At 43.0% G+C, this 11,511-nt stretch overlaps 1 long non-coding RNA gene across 1 annotated transcript; it reads left to right on the forward strand.

The window, feature by feature from the left end:
* The first annotated feature begins 3,379 nt into the window (after window positions 1-3,379).
* Window positions 3,380-5,035, forward strand: LOC142935222 (uncharacterized). Its single transcript, XR_012947812.1, has 3 exons — window positions 3,380-3,500; window positions 3,629-3,980; window positions 4,080-5,035. It is a non-coding gene; the product is annotated as an uncharacterized LOC142935222 (long non-coding RNA).
* The last annotated feature ends 6,476 nt before the right edge of the window (window positions 5,036-11,511 follow it).

An 11,511-nucleotide genomic window follows, 5' to 3' on the forward strand; every position in this document is an offset into this window, starting at 1 on the left:
CACATATAGGAAACGTCCTACAGACCACCCCGCTTTCTGCTATGAAGGACCACCCACCACTGTCCTCACCGGTGACCTCACCCGCCGCGGCGAAACACCTTGCCAAGGCTGGATCACTTCCTTGGGCGCGGATGACCGTCTCACCTATCACTGGCAAGTCCACTTTTGGACCAGCAGTGGACTTTTCTCCACCTTTAGGGACTTGCCGAGACCTATCCTCAGATAAAGTAGAAGCACACGGTGAATCAGGTACGGGGATATCCACAACTTCAGGGTCAGGGAACACTTTGCGTCCCGCTACATTGTTTCCTATGATGAGATCAACACCATCCACAGGAAAACATGAGCGGACGGCTACTGGGAAGAAACCACTTGCTAGTTTGGTCTTCACATAGACCCGGTGGAGAGGTGCTGGAATGAAGCCCATCTCTAGTCCTCTCACCACCGTACTCGCATCACAAGCAGACTCATCACTAAAAGGTAGAGCACTGGCAAGAATAAAAGACTGCGAACCACCAGTGTGGCGTAGCACCGTCACTGGGCGCTGGTCCTCTGCCTCTCCTGTAAGCGACACCAATCCTTCTAAAATAAAGGGTTTAAAACACTCATCAGGCCCTCTTGGAGCGGCAACCTGGCCAACGGGAGTCACCGTCTTCACTAACCCCACTCCCTTGGGCTGCTGTCTGGAAGCTGCCTCCTGCTGCTTCCGTCTCCAGGCTGCACAGTCTACGACCAAGTGACCAGGGTCATGACAGAAAAAACACTCTGCGTGACCCATAGGTGCCACTATTTTCCTGCGAATACTCCCCCTGCTGAGAATCTCGCCTCGAAAACACATGCCTATGCATAAGAGCAAATCCGTCGGCCAGTGTGGCAGCCTGCTGCAGGGTGGCCACTTTCTGCTCATTTAAATAAACCACAGTATGCTCAGGAACACAATTTTTGAATTCCTCCAACATCAGGAGCTCACACACCGAGGCTAGGTCGTCAGCCTTACACCATTGGTCAAACAGAACCTTCTTCTCCCGGGCAAAGTCAGTGAAAGACTGGTTGTATTGGTATTGTATGCCTTCCTAAGGTTTCGGAACCGCTGTCTCTGGCACAAACTCATAGGCTCGCAGAATAGCACCTTTAACCCTCTCATAGACCAGGCTATCTTCCACCGACAAGGACGAGCAAGCTTCCTGAGCTTTTCCAACCAGCGTACACTGTAACAGTATGGCCCACACGTCTTCTGGCCAATGTAAGGCAGCAGCAATGCACTCAAATGCACCAAAGTATGATTCCACCTCAGACTCACGAAATACAGGGACCAGAGAAATATTCTTACTGATATCGAATGCAGCAGTAGAACCCGACGTTACCTGCATCTCTGCAGAGGTGCGAACAGAACCAGAATGCAGCTCCAACTCACGCATTCTAACAGCTGTATCTGCCTCCAATTTACGCAACCTGAACTCATACTCTCGCTCTTCCTTCTCTAATTGAAGACGCACGAGGCGCACTTTTAAGCGAGCGGCATCCCAAGAACCAAGAGTTGACCCCGTAAATAACGGATCAAACTGAGGCAATGCGCGCGGCTTTGCTTCCGCCCTACCGCTCTGCGCCGCCGGAGTGAAATGCTGCTCGGTCGCCTCCCACCCCGGAGATACCACTGCCACTGCCGCCGCCGCTTCATCAGGAGCCTCTTCCGGTGCCGGTAACCGGAGAACACCCTGCATACATAAACTATTAACAAGTACTGCTTTGAGTTCCCCCTTCGAAAGGGCACTCGACACAGGGACACTATAATACGCTGCTACCTCCCGCAACTCACTCTTCGTACACTTCTCTGAGTGAGAGAAGGATTCGCCACAAACTCCTCCATATTAAACTCTGCCATCCTAACACAGAGTGAAGCGAGGAAAAACACACAGCAGCCCTAGCTCACCGCTAGCAACGCCGCTAACGCTACAGCACTCAGCTGAGTTAGCTCACAAGCTACAAACAGCTGACATGTACACTCACAAGAGACCTACGTGATAAATGTTGATACCGGATGCCACACACAACCAGCACACAGTGTTTACTGCCCTCTCAGCAGAAAAAACAAACTTCCTCAGATCCTGCCTAACCAAACCTTTACCTACTCCCCAGTCCTGTTTCCTTGAGCCCCAGGCTCCCCAGTCCTGTTTCCTTGAGCCCCAGTCCTGCCGTTCCCCCGAGCTCCCGTGCCCGGAGCGACTTCGGCAGTCCGGCCGTCCCCCCGAGCTCCCGTGCCCGGAGCGACTTCGGCAGTCCGGCCGCCCACCGGAGATCCCGGTTCCGGAGCGACTCCGGCAGTTCGGTCGCCCACCCGAGATCCCGCGTCCACAGCCCTCTCTCCCGTCCGACCGCCCTCCTGCCCGTCCCCTGGAGCCTGGTGGCAGATTGGATCCAGCCGTCCCTCCTCCGGACCCCCTCCACCCACCCTTGTTGGGTTTTTGCTACAATTGAGATTTTTTTTGTTTACATTTTAAAATTAAAAAAAAAATAAATTGTAATATTTTTATTATTAATTTAAAAAATATTAATTTTAATATTATTTTATTATTAATAAAATTTATTTTTATTAATTAATATTATTATTGTGGGAATAACCGGAGTATCCGGAGAAAAACCGGCAACAGTCCATATTTGAATCACATCACGTGTTTTAAAATGGTTTTGCTTGTTGCAGATTTGTTTTTACATTTTAAAATTTCAAAATGAAATTTTCTTTTATTGATTAATATTATTATTGTGGGAATAACCGGAGTATCCGGAGAAAAAAAGGCAACAGTCCATATTTGAATCACATCACGTGTTTTAAAATGGTTTTGCTTGTTGCAGATTTGTTTTTACATTTTAAAATTTCAAAATGAAATTTATTTTTATTGATTAATATTATTATTGTGGGAATAACCGGAGTATCCGGAGAAAAAAAAGGCAACAGTCCATATTTGAATCACATCACGTGTTTTAAAATGGTTTTGCTTGTTGCAGATTTGTTTTTACATCTAAAAATTTCAAAATGAAATTTTTTTTTATTGATTAATATTATTATTGTGGGAATAACCGGAGTAACCGGAGAAAAAAAGGCAACAGTCCATATTTGAATCACATCACGTGTTTTAAAATGGTTTTGCTTGTTGCAGATTTGTTTTTACATTTTAAAATTTCAAAATGAAATTTTTTTTATTGATTAATATTATTATTGTGGGAATAACCGGAGTATCCGGAGAAAAAAAAGGCAACAGTCCATATTTGAATCACATCACGTGTTTTAAAATGGTTTTGCTTGTTGCAGATTTGTTTTTACATTTTAAAATTTCAAAATGAAATTTTTTTTTATTGATTAATATTATTATTGTGGGAATAACCGGAGTATCCGGAGAAAAAAAAGGCAACAGTCCATATTTGAATCACATCACGTGTTTTAAAATGGTTTTTGTCGAGGACCACCTGGCCTTCAGGATGCAGATGACCAGGACCTGCGAGAGGTACAACCAAAGAGAAACACACATTTACATTCAGCTGGAGGTGGCAGACGACGACAGTGTTGGTATCGTCATCCAGCATTGATATATGTATATAACAGACAGTGTGTTGTCTCTGTGCTGTCGTCCAGGAGACGGAGCTGGACTTAAGGCGGCAGCACATCCGGCCAGCAGTCAACCTGTCATCCACTGACCTCAGAGGACCACACCAGAGTGAACCACACATCATGCTTACTTTACATTTTTGCTGAACATATTACAGTTTTAGCTGTTTTGTCGAATAAATGTGATATTTTTAACCATTAGTTTCCATTCATCAAATCAACAATCTTGTGGGGACAGCTCTTATGTTTTCATCCTCTCGTTCTGTTCACTTCCTGTCTACAGAGTGCTGATGCTGCATCTAAAGAGTTTTCGCTTCACTCCATCTCTGCAGCTGGAGAAGCTGAGCTCTTCTGGGAGCTGTTGGTGACCTCCACCCAGGTAAGAATGAACTCACCTGGGAACAAACACAAAGAGCATTTTGTCTGTGTGCAGCTGTTTAGTGTGTAAGTGCTGCTAACCGTTGTTGGTCCTTCTCAGGCTGAGGCTTGTTACAGTCTGGTCAGCGTCATCAGCCATCTAGGCTCCAGAGGGAACAGTGGTAAAATGATCACACTCTGAACGTCACATTGGGTCGTCCTCCGTCAGGTTTTCAGACACATTGTAGATACGTAACTGTTCATCAGAGGAAGAAACATGTGTTTACAGTCACCCTGCTTATTGTAAGGACTGAAGAGGGACATGTTGTGACATCTGTCATGTTCTTTTCACTAAACACTTACTGCACATTTTGTTTCTTTTTTTACATTCTGTTGCCCTCTTAAATAGCTTTAGAAAGACCTCATTGTTAATGTAAATGTAATCCATTACATCATGTGTAAGAGATGTGACATTATGTAATATTTCATGCTCTTGATATTCTGCGAATCTCTGTTGTATGACATCAGTTCTAAGTTGGTGAACCTTCATAAACTCATGTTAAGATGCCTGATTTAACGGTGATGTGTCTGCTGTTAGGACATATTATATTGCCATGGATTTAGTGATCTGCCCTGGAAAGCATCTTTGGGATGCTGTAACATACATGTGGGGTGCTTTATATTCATATTTGTGGTAATGTCTACTGTTATCTGGGGAAATTGATATTTTCATCTTTAGAAGAATGTGACCCACAAAGGATGTAGTCACACTGTTCATGTATTTATTTCATTTTGACATCAAATTAACTTCATGATGTGATTAATGTTAAGAGGATCAGTGTTGGATCCTGACCTCAGACAACAGTATGTTGGTTGATATATCTTCTCCTAAAGCCATCTAACCAACATGTTTCTGCACATAAGCTTACTGACACTATACTCATCTTTACTATTCAGTTTATTCAGGTAGTGGTGTTATTTGTAGGCTGATTTTCTCATTCACCATGTCCAAGCTGTACTGAGAAAATAAAAAGATCAACAAAAAGTCTGGCAGTTAATTTCAGCTCAATTAGGAGAAGGGCACTCTGACATGATGGTTGTTAGGGGGGGAAACACAAGGAATGGAACTTTTAGCTTTTTTTTCTCATTATTTCATTGCAATTCTGTTCCAAGTGTCTTACTGCACCGTTATAATCTATAGACTTGATTTGTGTAGTTTCCCTCATTGCTTGTCAATCAAACCAGGCCATGTAATACAAAGCTAGGTCGTCTCTGCAAGGCTCTCGCTACGACTAGCCAAGCCTATCAAGCCTGCGACATATCTTAGAATACTGTAAGAACTGCTAGATGAGTACTATTTGATATGTTTAATGTAAGATTAAAATGTTGTATTTTACTTCCATGGAGAAGAATTTCAATATACTGTAATATTGAGACTAAATGTCGATGAGAACCTTTTCTTTTTTTAGTAAAATAAAAGTTACCGAAACACTCTAACTTTGTCTGTCTGCTTCAATAATACTGTCTCTGTGGAAACAATGAATCAATAAGGTTACAAGGATTTTATTTGCCATTGTACGACAAGGTTGCACAACAAAATTTAGATTGTAGTCCCAATTTGATACATAGGAAAGAAAACAAACAACTATATTCTATATGGAGGTTGGAGGATGAATTAAAGAATCACACAGCCAGAGGAAAGAAGCTGTTCTGAAGCCTGATGGTTCATCAGCTGATACTTCTGTATCTCTCTACAGATAGCAGCAGGTGAACAGGTTGTGTCTGGGTGGGTTTAGTCGTTTAATATCCTTTGAGCTCTTCTCAGGCTCCTCTTCTCACCAATATCACTGATGCTCAGTAAACCAGTGATGTTCCTGGTGGTTTCGATCACCTGCTGTAGAGACACAATAACATAGCTGATTAACTTAAAATACTACAGCGTAACATTTTCATATCAATTTATTGTGAGATGATGCTGATTAAATAACTATTGATATGGCACCTTTTAAAACAGTTATAAAGTAGTTTACAATAAACTAACAAGAAACCAAAACATAAGATTTGAAATTGTTTAAATAGTGGAGATTTGAAGCATATGACGATGCCACACACAACCAGCACACAGTGTTTACTGCCCTCTCAGCAGAAAAAACAAACTTCCTCAGATCCTGCCTAACCAAACCTTTACCTACTCCCCAGTCCTGTTTCCTTGAGCCCCAGGCTCCCCAGTCCTGTTTCCTTGAGCCCCAGTCCTGCCGTTCCCCCGAGATCCCGGTTCCGGAGCGACTCCGGCAGTTCGGTCGCCCACCCGAGATCCCGCGTCCACAGCCCTCTCTCCCGTCCGACCGCCCTCCTGCCCGTCCCCTGGAGCCTGGTGGCAGATTGGATCCAGCCGTCCCTCCTCCGGACCCCCTCCACCCACCCTTGTTGGGTTTTTGCTACAATTGAGATTTTTTTGTTTACATTTTAAAATTTCAAAAAAATAAAAAATTGTAATATTTTTATTATTAATTTAAAAAATATTAATTTTAATATTATTTTATTATTAATAAAATTTATTTTTATTAATTAATATTATTATTGTGGGAATAACCGGAGTATCCGGAGAAAAACCGGCAACAGTCCATATTTGAATCACATCACGTGTTTTAAAATGGTTTTGCTTGTTGCAGATTTGTTTTTACATTTAAAAATTTCAAAATGTAATTTTGAAAGAAAAAAAAATTGAACCCACATGGAACCCCGTGAACCGTCACAGCTACGGGAGCAATTTGGGGTTAAGTGTCTTGCCCAAGGACACATCGGCACGGACTAGTGGAGGATCGAACCGCCGATCCTTTGATTGAAGGACGACCCTGCTCTACCATTGAGCCACAGTCGCCCCAAGAAGTAGGAGATCGAACCATCAACCGCCCTGTTACTCCACAGTTGCCCCTTTACCGACACTGCATGTCTTTAGGCCTTGTAAGATAGATTACCGGATCACCCGGAGAAAATCTTACCAGACATGGAGAGAACATGCAAACTCCCTCAGTAAAGCCCCAGCCTCATTGATGTGAACCCAGAACACTGAGTCTCCGTGGTGTTCTTTGGGAACGGCCAATTTGAGACCGAGGGGATGAGGGTGGGGTAGGACGTGGCGTGATTTTAACTCCACAACACTGGATTTTGGGGATGGATGGAAGGGGGGTGACCGGCAGATACTCCTCAGAGCAACACTCAGACTTTATGATTGGGAAGCGAGTGTGCACGGGCTTGCACTCGTCCTTGGATTTGTCCTCAGGCTGGGGGTTTTTGGAAATAGGGGGCAAAGCGTCCTTGTGTCCTAACTTCAACTTTAGTTTCCTTAGGTCATCCGTCAGCTCCTTGTTCTTTTTTTCCACACTCGTGTACATTGACTCGTACATCATGGAGTTTCCCTTTACTGCCATCAACTGTTTGTTCAGGTCTCTCATGTCCCACTGACACTGCTGGAACTTGTGGATGGCGTCCTCCGGTGGCAATATGCTTCTCAGGAACTTGATCTCAGCTTTCTTTTCCTCCAGAAGCGCTACTGTTTTGGTGTGGTGCAGCATCACTTTTGCCAACTCTGCCTTCTCAACTGCGACCTCGTTCAATCTGAAGGTCTCCAGCAAGGCCTGGGTTTCTTTATAGGTCTCAAACATGTTTTTTGTTTCTGCCAGCTCCAACTCCACTTTTTCCAGCTGTTTTTTCACAGAACAGTAATCCCGCTCAGCCTTGGCCAGCACTTTGTTCTTTTCATCGGCCTCATGATTGAAGAATCTGACTTCCTCCTGCAGGTTTTGTGTTGTGGTTTTGTTGTCATCGAGTTCCACCTGAGCCTTGAGCAAGTTCTGTGAGGCGAGATTTCTCTCAGCCGTGAGGCCCTCAGTCTGGATGATCAGCAGTCTTTGCTTCTTCTCTGATTTACAATTCAAACTCCTGAGAGACAGTATCTCCTCATCTTTGGACACACTGCGCTTGGTGAGCTCTCTTTTCTCAGTTTGGAGTTTGATAATGAGGTGATGTTGCTTTTCCGTCTCTTTTTTCTCATTTTCCAACTCCATCTTCAAATTAATTTCATTTTCATTCAATTGTTCCACCACGCCTTCCAGAGCCTTATATGAAAATGAATCAGTTTCAATTTTTATTTTCAACGTATTGATCTCCATAGTCATTTGATGTATTTCTGCCTTGTAAGCGTCCTCTTCTCTTTTGTGTTTTGTAAGTTTGTAGAATTGTTCATTTTGTGTATAGATCAGCTGTTTCACCTTGCTTCTGTATTCAACTATTTTATCACGAACTGTGTTGTATTTATCATTCAAAGCCTTATTTTCTACGTCCATAGATTCTATATTTTGTCTCAGTTCTTTCGTTTTTTGGAAGGCAGCGCTTTCATTCGCTTGCAACTCTTGAATGTATGATCTTTGTACTTTGAATGCGTTTTCAAACTCTATAAAGTCATTCGTGATTCTCATCTGTAATTCCTTCTCGAAAGCCCACTTTTCTTGTCCCTTCTTCAATTCACTCTTGCTCTCCTCTAAGTCTTTTCTTAAATGGTCTGCATGCATGGCCTTTGCAGCGGCACTTTTTCTTATCTTGGTAACTTCAACCTGTTCTTTTTTGAAGTTACTCTGGGCTGTAACAAAGATGTCTAGTTGTCTACTGAGACTCCTGTTTTCCTCCTGCAGCCGGTGCACGCTTTTCTGTAGCCGTCTACATTCATAATACATCGGGGTGTTCGCTGAAGTCATTGTGACAGTCTGTTCGAGAAGTAGTCAACTGATGAATATTAGCAAGCCACTCGAAATAACAATGCCACTATATGTTTATTCTGATACTTATATATAAAACGTCTTTATAAAGCGCCTTTGATAGCGCCTTTGATACGCGTATCAAAGGCGCTGCGTAGATCGAACGGCGTTGCCATAGAGACGCCCTGAATTGTTTGTGGACTGGCCTCGTTATCCCCCGGAAGTAATTGCCTGCATAATTCGAGGTCAACTTTATAAGTAACGCTAAGTGTTAAGTAATTCCAGTTGCTTATTGCAAACCAACGTTACCGTCCACTCGCATTTAAAACTCTTTGCACGCGAACCCTGTCGGCGCCGAATCTACTGAAAAACGAATTATATTGTATCACTCGTCTATTTGTGGAAAACCGAAGAACCTGAAAGCGACAGTTGACCACTGATTGACTAGAAACACCTGCTGAAGGGCGTCGCTCACCCGGTAAGACAATAACCGTGCAGGTAAGATCACTTTTACATTCATTTAATCGTTTTATTTACAATGATTGTATTGATTCATAGCCTCAAAAGCTTTATCGGTGTAGAAATCTGTATTTTTTGAGGTCACACCATGTTTATCAGGACTATTGCAAAAACACAGATTTGGTAAAAAGAGAGTTCCACTTGCTGATTTTTCCAAATAAATTGATTATTTGATGAACAGAATTTCCCGGGAAGTGTGTGGAGTGTGTTAACAATTAGTGTATTGAAAACACTATTATTTGGGTTTGAGGGCATCAAATCTTCCAAAATTGACATTAAAAAAGCTGAAAAAGGTGGCGCTGACAGGGGAAACTCACCGGCTCCATTTTCTCTTTGACTTCTGCAGAAGATTCATAAACATCGCCAGGTGCCACAAATTCATCGAGTCAGGCCTCAAACTCAACGCCCTCTATTCGTTGAAGAAGGCTGTCTCTGATCAGGCACCTGAGTTCCAGGATCACCAACAGAAAGTGAGTCAGCTGGTTTGATGGTTCTTGCTGTTGAAGCTACTAATTGTTTCTCCTCTCTGCATCAAACCCTCTTTTTGTTCTGTGTGTGCAGGACGCTCACGAATTCCTGACAACCATGCTGGATCAGATCAGGAGTTTGTCCCCCCTGCTGCAGGGAGTCGCTGCAGGCGTGGGAAAGAGCTACAGATGCCCCGTCGAGGACCACCTGGCCTTCAGGATGCAGATGACCAGGACCTGCGAGAGGTACAACCAAAGAGAAACACACATTTACATTCAGCTGGAGGTGGCAGACGACGACAGTGTTGGTATCGTCATCCAGCATTGATATATGTATATAACAGACAGTGTGTTGTCTCTGTGCTGTCGTCCAGGAGACGGAGCTGGACTTAAGGCGGCAGCACATCCGGCCAGCAGTCAACCTGTCATCCACTGACCTCAGAGGACCACACCAGAGTGAACCACACATCATGCTTACTTTACATTTTTGCTGAACATATTACAGTTTTAGCTGTTTTGTCGAATAAATGTGATATTTTTAACCATTAGTTTCCATTCATCAAATCAACAATCTTGTGGGGACAGCTCTTATGTTTTCATCCTCTCGTTCTGTTCACTTCCTGTCTACAGAGTGCTGATGCTGCATCTAAAGAGTTTTCGCTTCACTCCATCTCTGCAGCTGGAGAAGCTGAGCTCTTCTGGGAGCTGTTGGTGACCTCCACCCAGGTAAGAATGAACTCACCTGGGAACAAACACAAAGAGCATTTTGTCTGTGTGCAGCTGTTTAGTGTGTAAGTGCTGCTAACCGTTGTTGGTCCTTCTCAGGCTGAGGCTTGTTACAGTCTGGTCAGCGTCATCAGCCATCTAGGCTCCAGAGGGAACAGTGGTAAAATGATCACACTCTGAACGTCACATTGGGTCGTCCTCCGTCAGGTTTTCAGACACATTGTAGATACGTAACTGTTCATCAGAGGAAGAAACATGTGTTTACAGTCACCCTGCTTATTGTAAGGACTGAAGAGGGACATGTTGTGACATCTGTCATGTTCTTTTCACTAAACACTTACTGCACATTTTGTTTCTTTTTTTACATTCTGTTGCCCTCTTAAATAGCTTTAGAAAGACCTCATTGTTAATGTAAATGTAATCCATTACATCATGTGTAAGAGATGTGACATTATGTAATATTTCATGCTCTTGATATTCTGCGAATCTCTGTTGTATGACATCAGTTCTAAGTTGGTGAACCTTCATAAACTCATGTTAAGACGCCTGATTTAACGGTGATGTGTCTGCTGTTAGGACATATTATATTGCCATGGATTTAGTGATCTGCCCTGGAAAGCATCTTTGGGATGCTGTAACATACATGTGGGGTGCTTTATATTCATATTTGTGGTAATGTCTACTGTTATCTGGGGAAATTGATATTTTCATCTTTAGAAGAATGTGACCCACAAAGGATGTAGTCACACTGTTCATGTATTTATTTCATTTTGACATCAAATTAACTTCATGATGTGATTAATGTTAAGAGGATCAGTGTTGGATCCTGACCTCAGACAACAGTATGTTGGTTGATATATCTTCTCCTAAAGCCATCTAACCAACATGTTTCTGCACATAAGCTTACTGACACTATACTCATCTTTACTATTCAGTTTATTCAGGTAGTGGTGTTATTTGTAGGCTGATTTTCTCATTCACCATGTCCAAGCTGTACTGAGAAAATAAAAAGATCAACAAAAAGTCTGGCAGTTAATTTCAGCTCAATTAGGAGAAGGGCACTCTGACATGATGGTTGTTAGGGGGG

The sequence above is a fragment of the Anarhichas minor genome, unplaced genomic scaffold (assembly GCF_050575085.1).
Source record: "Anarhichas minor isolate MPS153535 unplaced genomic scaffold, ASM5057508v1 ptg000073l, whole genome shotgun sequence".
Classification (NCBI taxonomy): Eukaryota; Metazoa; Chordata; class Actinopteri; order Perciformes; family Anarhichadidae; genus Anarhichas; species Anarhichas minor.